This window comes from Nelusetta ayraudi, unplaced genomic scaffold (assembly GCF_046127955.1).
Source record: "Nelusetta ayraudi isolate G7.1 ecotype Tasmania unplaced genomic scaffold, CSIRO-AGI_Nayr_v1 ptg000034l, whole genome shotgun sequence".
Taxonomy (NCBI): domain Eukaryota; kingdom Metazoa; phylum Chordata; class Actinopteri; order Tetraodontiformes; family Monacanthidae; genus Nelusetta; species Nelusetta ayraudi.
Window position 1 is genome coordinate 6,356,074 of NW_027466084.1, and position 14,974 is coordinate 6,371,047.

Sequence of the window (14,974 nt, forward strand, 5' to 3'; positions counted from 1 at the left end):
GATTAGATGTGAAGACTTTTATCCATGGTCGCTGGCTGAGGTAGTGGTGCATTTATTTGGAGAATGTTGGCGGGAACCAATTGGACAATGTTGTTTGTGTTGGTCAACCTGGACAGCACCGTTGTTCTGGCTGTTGTTTACTGAACCAGGCAACAGGTTACAGTCTGAGGTCGTGCACAAAAAGTGAGTTGAATGAAAATGTAGCTGTCAAAGATGTGTGTGATACCAAGTCACGATTGGACTTGGTTAAGTCAAGGTAGCAGAGGGTAAAGAAAAGACAACAGGAGAAACACCATAGCTGGCTATGGCACAAAAGAAACTGAAAGTATTGGAAAGCACACTTAGAAAATGTGCAGTTTAGGCAAAAAAACAAAATCAAGGTGAGTCACAAATGATCATCTGAACATCAACTATAGGGCCGGTAAAAAGCAGCCAGTATTAGGAAGTACAAGGACAACATTCCACACAGGGATAGAGTCAAAACTACCAGTCTTATATATACAGGTATATGTGTGTGTGTGTGTGTTGTGTTGTGTGACTGTAGTTGTGCTTGTTGTTCTCCTGATGAATCTGCTAAAAAACATCAGAAGCCTTTTAGAAACCATATCTGAAAACTGATCAAATGAAGCCACAACCAATGAAACCAGGAGAAAAAGACGGGTCAGGGTCAGGGTCAGAGGTCGGAGGTCAAGGTCATTGCTTTGTATATTAAAAAAAGGTTCCAACAATAAATGTTGTATACATGTGTATTTTTTTGGAAACATCTTTCACATTTGAATGTTCTTAAACGTGTATATTTAATGACATTTTAATAATCTTTTGTGTTTGATCTTAATTGTCTTTCTTTTAAACACATTTTATCATCTGCATGCTTTAACATCTCTTTGAAACACATTCTAATAAATATCTGAGTGTTTTTCAACATATTTTTCAATCCATTGAAACCTCCTCCAGTTCTCCAGTCAACTAATGTCTTCATTCTGAGGCTGCTGGTGCAATTCCTGAAGTATCATTGCTTTGATCACCTTTGACTTTAAAAAGCCTTGACTTGAAACAATCTCTCTCTCTCTCTCTCTCTCTCTCTCTCTCTCTCTCTCTCTGTCTCTCTCTCTCTATACATATTAATGTGTGTGAGTGTGTGTGTGTGTGTGGTGTGACTGTAGTTGTACTTGTTTTTCTCCTGATGAATCTGCTAAAAAAAAAAACATCAGAAGCCTTTTAGAAACCAAATCTGAAAACTGATCAAATGAAGCCACAACCAATGAAACCAGGAGAAACAGACAGGTCAGAGGTCAGGGGTCAAGGTAGGTCTATTATTACTGTTATTGTCATTGCTTTGTTTATTTAAAAAAAAGGTTTCATGAATAAATTTTATATACATGTGTATTTTTTGTAAACATCTTTCACATTTGTATGTTCTTAAACGTGTATATTTCAATAACATTTTAATAATCCTTTGCGTTTGATCTTAAATGTCTTTTTTAAACACATTTTAACATCTGCATGCTTTACCATCTCTTTGAAAACATTCTAATAAATATCTGAGTGTTTTTCAACATATTTTTCAATCCATTGAAACCTCCTCCAGTTCTCCAGTCAACTAATGTCTTCATTCTGAGGCTGCTGGTGCAATTCCTCCAATCAAATCGTCAACACATCAACTGTAGTCAGAGACTTTCATCATCACTATGGACACTGTTGCTTTTCCCACCGCTTCATCCTTCAACTTTGGCTTCACTTTCAATATGATGCCACAGTTTTCACCGTCGCCTCCCCTGCAGTCCGCTGGCGCCCCCCAGTGGAGGCTTTGAAAAGCGCAGGGCCAGAGGAATCAGTCAGACGTTTGGAACCACCGCTAATGGTGACGGAGGGTGCACTGAGTTAGTGATCAACGTGGTAGAAGCTGTGGGAGGAAACGCCCAGCCAGTGCCAGTGGAGGCAGCAGGGATGTTCGCGGTCACCCTGTAAATTCCAGTGATGATGGCTGAGTCTGTTTGAGATATGTGGAAAATTATCGAAAGTGGACAAAACATTTTGATGAGGTTATGGGGTATTGTGGAGACAGGGATCTGACATACAGACCCCAGACATCTGACATAATACAAAAACAAACAAACAAAAAGTTCGCGTTTACTGAAGATTTTTCAAAGTTACAGTCTGGGTTTATCTCTTACCAATTTCAAGTCACAGCCATTTGAAATCTGGATATTAAAATTGAATATTTTCTTGAAAAAATGATGGCGCTTAAAGGGTTAATAGTCATTAGGTAATGAAATAGAAAATAATGAAAACAATTATTTTGTTGTGTTCATTATTTAATTGCCATTAAAGCAACATGTTTTCTACATATCCCCTGCTATGTTTTTCCTCCAATGAGAAAGCGGCCCCTCTGTCATATTGTAGAAGCCATTATGGCCCACCAGTCAAACGGTTTGCCCACTCCTGGATTAGAGGGTCACTTAGTGTTGGGGTTGGGCTTGGTTCAAAGTAGCAAGAGAACAAAAGAGGCTTTGCTTGCGAATTGAACCAACAACCAGGAGTGGAACCCTGGTCTCCAGCACCACAGTCAGCAGGCTAACCCACTGAGCTAACCTGCTAACCTGCTAAGCAGGTTCCTGAGGGCTGTGGAGGGATGTCACTACATCAATAGAAAGCAGTGACTTGACATTGGTGCGTTTCAACACCGGACTCTGCAGGAGAAACAAACAGCCACAGTCACTTTGTACAAGTGCAACACAACAAGTGGAGCTGAAGCCTTTTAGATACAATTAAGAGGAAAGGAAATTCTCCTCACTCTTTTAAAATTGAATTCAAAAAGAAGGAAGGGGGAGCTAGCTGGCAGAGTTGTATCTCTGGTCCAGGCTGGGATTTGATCCTGTGACCTCCGTGTTAGGAGTCAGCGTTGCTCCCCACAATACCGTCTTCAGCGCTGAGACAGTGTAGTATCTGAATCTATGTATATGACATCATGTGATCTTATGTATATGGCCTGATGTGAACTCAGCAGTGAACCCGCTGCTGCACTCCTTCCCTAAGGACATCAGGGTCCATATATGGTCTTGTTGTTGCCAACGTCCACCAAATTGAAACCAGATGGCCATTGGGGGTGCAACTATGGAATGTATACATTCTCCTCCACTCCCAGCATCTTTCTCTCTGGTTGCTGGGGGGTATAGGAGGTGATGTGAACAAAGGATCATCGGAGTTGCTCACATCTGGCCCAGAGACATCCCCAGGCTTTCCATGGTGCCTGACTGACTTCTGACTTCTTTGCAAATAAACCAGTTTTTATATACAACTAAGTCTGTGTCAGTGAAGACTCCTTCAACATCTACATCACACGAAGCCACCAGAAGAATTCACCACAAAAGCAAAGAACTATAGAGGCCTCAGTGCTTCACCTGACACACACTGACATACACACACTGACACACACTGACAAGCAGTGACACAGACACACAACAAAGGACAACAAGTTGCCAAAACCAAAGACTCTTCAACTCATTTCCTCATCAGTGATGAATAATAGAAGATCATCAGCATCAAATCAATCACATACAGGTCACTGTATAATATAATGAGTTTATAGTCATGTGTTTACCAGAAGCAGTGGGCTGTATAATAGGCTGTATGAACAGGGTGACCTATTGACCTCCACAGTCCTCAGGCTAACAAGGTGGTTAGCTCAGTAGGCTAAACCTCTGACTGTGGTTGTAGGAGATGTGGCTTCAAATCCCACTGGTACCAGATGACCAGGTTTTATCTGTGTATATTTATAATAATAATAATAAACTTTTATTTGTACAGCGCTAAATCACAACCAAAGGCGTCTCAAAGCGCTTTATACAATCAGAGAGAACCAACCGGGCCCCCGGAGCGAGCAAGATGCGACAGTGGCTGGGAAAAACTCCCCTGTGGGAAGAAACCTAGGGCAGAACCAGACTCCAGAGGGCCATCATCTGCTTATGAGTAGTTGGGGTGAAGTAGAAAGATAGAGGAGAGACAGAGAGAGAGAGAAAGGAGCACAGTGAGCCAGGGTGGCAGACAGGACAGAGTGAAAAACAGATACACCAACCAGGCAAAATGGATATAAACACAAAGAATAGGAAATAATTCAAGGCTGCTGTCCATGTGGAGTGTAAGTGTCCATGCTTTGGAAGGCAAGAGCCTAGCTCGATGGACAATCTGCCGATAGGACAAGTCCAGGTCTTAAGCGTGGTGGTGGGATGAAGAGATGACAGCAAGACCCCCAGGACAGCACAATCCAGCTCCTGGCGCAGTGGTCACCACCTAGCCTAGACGTAACAAAAGCATGGATTATTTTTTCCGCATCTTTGAAGGACAAAAAACTTCGAATTTTGGCAATGTTTCTTAAGTGGAAGAAAGCTGACCTCCCTACATTCTGTATATGAGAATTAAAGGTCAGGTCCTGATCAAAAGTGACTCCAAGGTTCCGCACAGTAGAACTGGGTGTAGTACCAAATAGACCACTTTGTCCATCAAAGACTCTGTCCCTACTCTCTCGCGATCCAAATATAATGACCTCAGTTTTGTCGGTATTAAGCAACAGGAAATTCTGTGTCATCCAAGTTCTGACATCACGAAGACAAGATTCCAATTTGGCCAACTGATGAGCCTTGTTTGCCTTAAAAGAAAAGTACAACTGTGTGTCATGTAAGAATGGAAACTGATGCTATGCTTTCTGATGATGTCACCAAGAGGTGACATGTAGATGTTGAAGAGGAGTGGCCCAAGTACAGATCCTTGCAGGACACCATGACTAACCCTCCTACGTTCTGACGAATGATTATGAACATGAACAAACTGAAAACGGTCAGACAAGTAAGATCCAAACCAGTGCAAGGTGCGATCCTTGATGCCGATAGTATCTTCTAATCTCCTAAGAAGAATGCTGTGGTCAACTGTATCAAATGTTGCACTGAGATCTAGGAGGACCAGAACAGAGAGAAGACCTTTGTCAGATGCACACAAGAGATCATTACTTACCTTAAGCAATGCAGTTTCAGTGCTGTGACCAACTCTGAAGCCAGACTGAAAAGCCTCAAGTAGATTGTTGTCGTTCAAGAAGTCCACAAGCTGCCTAGCAACAACTTTTTCTAAGATCTTGGAGAGAAACGGAAGGTTCGAGATTGGCCTATAATTTGAAAGCACACTCGAGTCCAAATTGGGTTTTTTGATCAGAGGCTTTATTCCAGCCACTTTGAAAGCATGAGGGACAAAACCTGTTGATAGAGAATGATTAATAATTCTAAGAATGACACAATGAAGCAATGGGGAAACCTCCTTGAAAAGCCTGGTTGGAATTGGGTCCAGAAGACTAGTGGTCGACTTAGCAGAGGAGACAAGAGAATCAAGTTCCGAGAGTCCAACTTGCTGAAAACTCCCGAAATACACACTGGGGTTGCCATGTTGAGAAAGATCTGCCATGTGACCTGTGGAAGACAAAGAAGACAAAGAAGACGAGGAATTCCCAATCTTAGTTCTGATACCTTCTACTTTTTGCTGGAAGAAGTTCAGGAAATCGTTGCTTGACAGGCCAGTAGGGACGCATGGCTCAACACAATGATGGCTCCTCGTCAGCTTAGCAACTGTACTAAATAAAAACTTTGGGTTGTTCTTGTTAGAGTCAATAAGAGCAGAAAAGTAGGAAGTTCTACTGATACGCAGGGCCTTTTTATAGGACCTAAAGCAATCCTGCCAAGTCTTGAAGGATGAAGCTGTTTTTGACGAACGGCAAGTTCTCTCAAGCCTTCGCAAATTTTGTTTTAATTTGCGAGTAGAGGAAGTAAACCAAGGGGCTGATCGATCCTGCCTTTTCATACTTACCTTATAAGGGGCAAGATCATCCAATGTTGATTTCAGAATACAAGAAAAGCGATCTGTCAAGGAGTCTAGATCAAGATCAGTCAAGTGGGTGGGGGGAGAGGCCGGAAGCATGTCCAGAGGTACAAGAGCATCAAGCAGATCAGGAAGCCTCTCCTTAAATTCAGCAACAACAGAGTCCGAAATGTTTCTACTCATTATAGACCTTGCTTGGGGAATGTGATCCGCTATAATAAAGCCGAAATAGTGAATAATAATAATAATAATAATAAACTTTTATTTGTACAGCGCTAAATCACAACCAAAGGCGTCTCAAAGCGCTTTATACAATCAGAGAGAACCAACCGGGCCCCCGGAGCAAGCAAGATGCGACAGTGGCTGGGAAAAACTCCCCTGTGGGAAGAAACCAAGGGCAGAACCAGACTCCAGAGGGCCATCATCTGCCTATGAGTAGTTGGGGTGAAGTAGAAAGGTAGAGGAGAGACAGAGAAAGAGAGAAAGGAGCAGAGTGAGCCAGGGTGGCAGACAGGACAGAGTGAAAAACAGATACACCAACCAGGCAAAACGGATATAAACACAAAGAATAGGAAATAATTCAAGGCTGCTGTCCATGTGGAGTGTAAGTGTCCATGCTTTGGAAGGCAAGAGCCTAGCTCGATGGACAATCTGCCGATAGGACAAGTCCAGGTCTTAAGCATGGTGGTGGGATGAAGCGATGACAGCAAGACCCCCAGGACAGCACAATCCAGCTCCTGGCGCAGTGGTCATCACCTGCCGGGGACACAGAGACTGCGGCAGTATCATGCATATCGAGCATACTGTACAAAGCATAATGAGAGCTTGGACAGAGTGGATAGAGTAAAAGATTGATTGGGTGAGGAGAGTGATAAAGGCTCCGCCTGCACAGAGCAACGATCCCTGTAACGGGAGCGAAAGATCTCCCTCCACGGCGTAAGCCTACAGCAGCTTAACTGACAGTGGATGGAGTCTAACTATAAGCTTTAAGAAAAAGGAAAGTCTTAAGTCTACTCCTAAATAAACTAACTGTGTCTGCCCCCCTCACCGAGGCTGGAAGATGGTTCCAAAATAAAGGTGCCAGGAAACTGAAACACCTACCTCCTGATCTAACTCTAGAAATTTTTGGGATAACTAAAAGACCTGAATCCTCAGAGCGAAGGGCTCTTGGAGGATGATAAAGTTCAATGAGTTCCCCAATATAAGAAGGAGCCTGAGAATGAAGAGCTTTGTAAGTTAAAACTAGAATCTTAATCTTAGAATCTGTCCACTTGATCAGAAAGTGGTCAGACAAAACATCGTTTCGGGGAAAGATTGTCAGCTGAAGTCCAAAAGTGAGCACAAGATCCAAAGTATGACTATGCTTATGAGTGGGTACATTCACAACTTGAAGGAAGCCTAAGGAGTCGAGGATAGATTTGAAATGAGAACTCAGACTGTCACTCTCAATGTCAACATGAATATTAAAATCTCCAATCATTATGATCTTGTCTTTAGTCAATGCTAAAGTAGACAAAAACTCTGAAAATTCATCTAAGAAAGAAGAATATGGACCGGGGGGACGGTAGACAACAATGAATTCAACGGAATCTGCCTGCCTATCAGGTGACAACGAAATAGACATCGCTAAACTCTCAAATGAATTACAACTAGATTGAGCCTTCAGATTGACTAACAAATTGGAATTATAAATAGCTACAACGCCACCTCCTCGACCACTATCACAAGCCTTATGAGTATTAATATTACTAGGAGGAGTGGCTTCATTAAGACTAAAATATTCATCTTGACGTAGCCATGTCTCTGTGAGGCCGAAAATATCAACACTATGTTCACCAATCAAATCATTAACTAAAACTGCCTTGGAATGAAGAGACCTAATGTTAAGAAGGCCACATTTCACCATTTTGTTTGTGGGAGACCCTGGAGCCACCTCCAACCGGGCCCCCTTATTTCTACAATCTATTCGAACTAGGTTACTATGATCTATTGGAGATTTGCACAGTATAAGAGGTTTGGAGGTGCGAGGGACCGACACAACTTCTATTGGAAAAGACTGGCAGGGCTTCGGGGACTTACTAACGGCAGGGGACGGCAGTGAGAGAAGCCCAGAGTAGCGTATAGGACTACAACTCTGTTGCCTGGTCTCCACCCTGGAGCGTCAGTGAGTGGAAGCTAAAATTTTAACTATATTGCTAGATAAGAGAGCTGCACCTTCCCGGGTGGGATGAATGCCATCTCTCCTAACAAGACCAGGCTTGCCCCAGAAAGGCTTCCAGTTATCTACAAAGCCCACCGAGTTATTGGGACACCACCCTGACAGCCAACGGTGAAAAGATGACATGCGGCTAAACATCTCATCGTTCCTAACATTTGGCAAGGGGCCAGAGAAAACTACTTCGTCCGACATGGTCTGAGCAAATGCGCACACCGAAGCTACGTTTAACTTAGTGACCTCAGACGATTTCAGGCATGCATCATTGAAACCACAGTGAATTACAATCTAATCCTACAATCCTAAATCTCCGTTTATTCTTAGCCATTAACTTTAAATGCCCTTCAATATCGCCCGCCCTGGCCCCGGGGATGCACTTCACTGTGGTCGATGGCTGTCCTAGGTTAACATGCCTCACTATAGACGAACCGATCACCAGAGTGTCAATCTCAGTCGGCGTGCTGCTGAGTGGAGCAAACTTATTCGAGACATGGACGGAGGGGGCCTGGTGCTGAGAATGGTGGTGGTGCCCGGCAGGCTTGTTAAGGCTATGCTTCCTCCTGACAGTCACCCAACCGACCTTTCCCGGCTGCTCGGGAGCCGCGAAGGGAGGGGAACTAGTGGGACCTAGAGACTCCGACGCTACGCTAGCGAATGAACGCTCCGCTCCAGTTAAGCAAACCCTACTAGCTACAGGACTACTATGCTCGAAGGAGCGAAGTCGTTCCTCAAGCTGGCTAAGTCTCGCCTCAAGCGCTAACATAGTACTACATTTAACACACATCAATCAATCAATCAATCAATCAAATTTTATTTATATAGCACCTTTCATACAAAGGCTTGCAACTCAAGGTGCTTAACAGAAATTAAAATCAAATATTAGTGAAGACAAAAGAAAAATAGAGCAAATACCATCCACCCATGTCCTCCCAAGTCACATACAGGTTACCCGCCCCCCCCCCCCCCCCCCCCCACACACACACACGCACACACACACACACAAAACATCCCAGAAAACAGTTTAAAAATAAATAAGTAAATACATAAAAAATGTCAGTCAATCAGCACAATAAAAATTGAAATGGCAAGGCACTGAGAGACCTGTAGTAGGAAACAGCCACCCACGGGGATCATCCATACTGAGAGGGTCCCTAGAACGATGAGACCCCTCCCAGTGTGGAGACCCCCTACAAGGAAACACTGGAGCTAAAAACAATACAGGAAAAGGAAGTTAAAAGAATAATAATAGTAACAATAATGAAAATAAATAAAAAATAAAATAAATAATATAAACTAAACAAAATTAAAAAACTATAAGATTGTAAAAAGTAAAAAGATATACAGGAAATAAGATAGTAAAGATAAAAATAAGATAAAATATTCAATAATCCTAAAAGCTTTAAAGCTAAAAAGCAAGACAAGTAAAATACAAATTAAATAAATCACTTAAAAAGCCAAACTAAAAAGGTGAGTCTTAAGCCTCCCCTTAAAAACATCAACAGTCTCTGCAGTCCTGATTCCCTCTGGCAGGCTGTTCCAAAGTTTCGGACCGTAGTGGCTGAACGCAGCCTCTCCATGGGTTCTGGTCCGAACACTTGGAACAATTAATAGGCCGGTTCCAGAGGACCTCAAGATCCGCGAGGGCTGATAAGATAAAAGCATATCTGATAAATAAGATGGCCCAAGACCGTTAAGACACTTGAAAACTAATAAAAGCACTTTAAAGTCGATCCTGAATCGCACAGGGAGCCAATGCAGTGATTTTAAAACTGGAGTAATGTGATCCCGCCCCCTGGTCCTAGTAAGCACACGAGCGGCTGAGTTCTGAAGTACCTGTAAGTTACAGATAGTTTTTTTTTCGGTAGACCAGAGAGCAGGGCATTGCAGTAGTCTATCCGACAAGAAATAAAAGCATGCATCAGCACCTCTGTGTCTGCCTGGGAGAGAAACGGGCGGACTCTAGCTATGTTCTTAAGATGATAAAAACCCGTCCTTGTGACGTTTTTAATATGCGCAATAAAACTAAGCTCAGAGTCAAAAATGACGCCCAGGTTCTTTACAGATTGTGTTGGTTTAAAATGATGAAGTTTTGGTAAAAGTTTCTCTCTCTTGCCTTCAGGACCAATAACTAAAACCTCTGTTTTGTCCTGGTTGAGCTGTAGGAAGTTCGCTGCCATCCATGACTTAATATCTAAAATACATTTTAAAAGGGTATCAATAGGCCCTGTGTCATCAGGAGACACAGCAATGTAAAGCTGTGTATCAACAGCATAAGAGTGGAAGGTGACGCTGTGTCTCCTGATGACATCCCCAAGGGGAAGCATGTAAAGATTAAAAAGTACTGGACCTAAAATTGACCCTTGGGGAACCCCACACTTAATTTTATGTTTTCCGGAGGAACACGCATCCAAACTTACGAAGAAATAGCGATCTGTGAGGTAAGAACAAAACCAGTTAAGAACAGCACCAGAGAGGCCCACCAGGTTTCTGAGTCTGTTTAATAAAATGTGGTGATCTACTGTATAGAAGGCAGCGCTTAGATCCAGTAGCACCAGGACTGTGAGTTTATTTGAGTCCGCATTACACCTGATATCATTTAAAATCTTTACGAGGGCTGTCTCGGTGCTGTGGTTCATCCTAAATCCAGACTGATATTTCTCTAAGATGTTGTTTGTACTTAAAAAATAATTTAATTGGTTAAAAGCAATTTTTTCTAAAATCTTACTTAAAAATGGCAAGTTGGATACAGGTCTGTAATTGTCAAGAATAGTTTGGTCTAAATTGCTCTTCTTCAGAAGGGGCCTCACCACTGCCGTTTTAAAGGCAGCAGGGAAGACACCCGTCTGAAGAGAGCAATTTACGATGTATAAAATCTGTTCCTCAAAGAATCCATAAAATGTCTTTAAAAGTGATGTGGGAATTGGATCTAAAAGGCAGGTTGTTGGGTTTACCTGGGAGAAAACTCGACCAAGTGTCCTTGCATCAACCAGGGCAAAACTCTCCAGTGTTTCCTTGGATAAAAATGACAGTCCAGATGTATTAAAAGATACATTCTGATGCGCTAAAAGACTGGACCTGATGCCATCGATTTTACCTCTTCAGTGGCCTGCAAAGTTCTCGCAGAGAGCGTCAGACGGCATCTCTGGGGATTTTTTAAGATTATTATTAGTTAAAAGGTTGAAGGTGGAGAAAAGATACTTTGAATTATTTTTGTTTTCTATGATAAGTTTTGAAAAATGGGAGATTCTTGCCTGTTTGATTGTATTATTGTGACATTTTAGTTGTTCATGAAGAACTTCATAATGAACAGTGAGTTTGCTTTTTCTTCACCTTCTCTCTGCACTCCTGCATTGTCTTTTTGATTTTAAAATCTCTGGTTTATGTCTCCACGGGGATAAAAGCTGCTTTGGTTTAACAGTTTTTGTTAAAAGTGGAGCCACAGAGTCTAATGTGGATTTAAGTTTGCTATTAAAATTTTCAACAATAAAATCACAGGGTGCAGGTAAAATTTCTGCAGGAGTGCATTTTAAAACCTCAATAAAATTTGCAGCCACCTCAGAGGTAAGGCAGCGTTTCCTCACTGTTCTCACCGGGGCTTCCTGTTGGTTAAAACTGGTGATGTTAAAATACACACAATAATGGTCGGACACGGCCAGATCAACAACAGAGGACACACCAGTGGACAAGCCATAGGTTATGACTAGGTCCAGGGTGTGTCCCCTGTTGTGAGTAGGCCGTGTGACGTGCTGGTTAAAATTCATGCAGTTTAAAAGGTGTAAAAACTCTCTTGACAGTGGGTCAGAGTTGTTGTCGATGTGCAAGTTAAAATCGCCAGTTATTAAAATTCTATCATAAGTTGTCAGTGTGATTGATAAAAGGTCGGAGAGCTCACTGATAAAAGCAGTTGAGTAATGCGGGGGTCTGTATACATTAATGCAAATAATTGGTGGACTGCTAAAAACAAAAGCATGGTACTCAAATGATGAGTAACTGTTAAAAGAAACTTCCTTTGACATTAAATTGTTTTTAAAAATTGATGCAGTTCCACCTCCTCTCTTACATCCCCTGATAGAAAATAAAAAGCTAAAATTTGGTGGGCAAGCCTCGGTGAGGACAGCTGGAGCCTCTGTGCCAAGCCATGTCTCTGTTAAAAGCATACCATCTAACTTATTATCTAAAATCAATTCATTTATGATAAAAGATTTGTTTAAAAGGGAGCGCACGTTCAGCACGGCCAGGTTAATGGTCGTGCCAGACGTGCGCGCGTGACCACGGGGAGATAAAATGCGTGGATATAAAAGATTGCTTCTGTTAAAACCAAATTGTCTGTATGTCTCGGGGGAAAGTCTGCCTGTAGCATGGGTTGTGCGGTTGTGGGTTATGTGTTTGTTGCGTTTATACGGTCGATGATTCATTATTACAGGTATGGGAGCAGGTGTTGGTGGAACAGCAGTAGCAAGCTCAGTCCTATCAGCACTAGGGAAGCGTGCCCTGTGGGAGGCGCTGCAGGAGGCAATGTCCACAGGGTGCTCCGTAGAGGAAGTGGTCGGCACTGAGCAGGGGGTGTGACGCGAAGACAGTCACGCAGGTGTGAGAGACGCTGATTGTATGGTGTAGTGGATGTTTGAGGTTAACGTGCGGCTACCTAATTTGTTTGGGTGAAGTCCATCATGACGGTAAAACGACGGGCGATTCCAGAATAAATTAAAATTGTCAATGAAGTTAAAACCAATGGTGGTGCAGGCGGCGCGGAGCCAGGAATGAAGTTGCAGGAGTCGTCTGAACCGCTCTGCTCCGAGGCCAAGTGTCGGGAGAGGACCGCTGATGAAGATTGACATCCCGCAATTCTTCAGGGCCACAAACAGATCGTTAAAGTGACACTTTAGCAGCTCGGATTCCCGACGACGCACATCATTGGCTCCAACGTGCAGGACCAAACGTTTAATGGAGTGTGGGAACGACTGCAACAAGTCCGGGAGTTTGTTTTTAATGTCATTGACGGTGGCTCCTGGAAAACAATGAGTGGTGGCATTGAAGAAACGGACGTTTCTAATTATGGAGCTACCAATGATGGCGGTGGTTGGGGCAAACAGTGGCTGAGGACGAGGGGCCGAGCGCTGGTGCTCCGTCGGTGTCACATCGTCGGCGGAGGCTGGGGTCCCCCACGACTCTTCAAGACCCAGAGCGCCACCAGAACGTCGTCGCGCACTGAGAGCAGCCTCCTTCACCAACCTGCGCCGAGAGGTGGAGGTTGCGGACCTGACTGGAGGTTCCAGCGCAGACGACCCAACAGCCCGGGCCGCTGGCAGTGGACCAGTCAGAGAGGAGGCGAGATGGTCATTTTGGAGGGGAGGGAAGTCCTCAACACTCAAGATGTCATATTTGTTGTCCATCTGAAGCTCACAAGGCGGAGCAGGTAACGGACTGGGTCGCGTCCCCCGCCCTCCCAGCACTGTGGACCAGGGCTGTTGGTTGGGAGTGGAGCTGTTAGCTCGGAGCCTCGGATTGGGGCTAAAAGTGAAAGCTGCCCTCGCACTGCCACTCAGCCATTTAGGCTTAGCCCCCTGCACCAGCCACGTATCCTCCCGGATGGAATTAAGTGGTGGAATTGAAGACACTAGCCCAGGTGTCGTTGCGGCAGGCGGTTCGTCGGCGTGGAGCTGGGGAGCTAGGGCCGATCTCTCAGCCGGAGCTGAGCCAGTGAGCCCGGGATCTGTGTCCATGGAACCGGGACCGAGCATCGGGATGGTTGAATCCAGATCCGCGAGTCCGACTGAATCGGGACCAGTAGGACCCAGGCTAACAACAGAATCCAGCCTCATCTCTTCATCCCTGATCCAGTAGAGGTTGGAGATACGCTGCTCCAGCTCTGCGATCTTCTGCGATTTGTGGATACAGCTGTCACACTCGTGTGGGGAGGTAAGTGGAGCCATGCGGGGGGCAGGCGGGACAATCTGGAAACCAGAAAAGAAACTCCGGCAGCAACAGTGTAGTGCAAAACGGCGTAGCTCGTAGCTCTTTTACTGGTGTTTATGGCTGTGGGCCGCAGTGGAAAACTTACATGCGAGGACTCCAAAGAGGAGTCCGCTGCGTTTTGTTGTCTTAGATCAGAGTGGGTTTAGGTCCGGCAAACAGCGAAACTTACCAGCACCAGGCCCATTTCTGGGCCCGTTGAGGTGAAAACGTATCCTGGATAAAACTTTGCCAGGTATCTGCAGATACTCCGGTGTCCAGGAGTGGAACAGAATGTGAGCAACTGTTGGTGCTCTGTTATATTAGTCTCTGGTAAAAACTCTGGATGGTATTTGTGCTCAGGGTGGAGGTACAAACCGCGGCGTAGCAATATAGGTCAGAGCCGAGTGTGCTGAGTGTGCCTCACGGCGGCCATCTTGTCATCCTAGTCCTGATCCAATGAATGCCCATTGCCCACCTCTGGGAATGCGAGCCGAAATGCCAAGAACTGCGGAGGACAGAGTTCTCAGCGTGGACACTGGGGTTGTCGGCGGAGTGGAGACAAAGTCAAGTGCGTCCCGTCTCAGTTCATTATGGGACAGCTTTTTTAGTTGCCAAATACGGGACAATCGCGTATTTGAGCACGGAAACGACGCAAAGTCACAAACACAAATACAAGTTTAAAACGGTACAAAAAAAGGATCGTGGTGCAAACGCAAAAAAACAAAACAAAAAAACAACACGCTGCAGGACATAAAAACATTCACTTCATCAGAGGAGCGATGCAAAGCAAGAAAACGCTGCATAACGCATTCCCTACACCGGAAGTAGAGTTGCTCCACGAGGAGCGCTCCCCTACAGCGAAGAACAGTCCCGACACTTCCAGTGAGAGTCGCCGCCTCCTACAGTTTCTACACCGGGACATCTCGCGGGGGTGGAGGACCTCCA

The 14,974-nt window shown here is 44.3% G+C and overlaps 1 protein-coding gene and 1 pseudogene across 1 annotated transcript in view; both read right to left on the reverse strand.

Moving 5' to 3' along the window:
* The window catches only part of LOC142892515 (uncharacterized), a 153,591-nt gene that overhangs the window by 12,042 nt on the left and 126,575 nt on the right, over positions 1 to 14,974 (reverse strand). The window lies entirely within an intron of this gene.
* On the reverse strand, positions 7,804 to 8,858 carry LOC142892517 (uncharacterized; annotated as a pseudogene).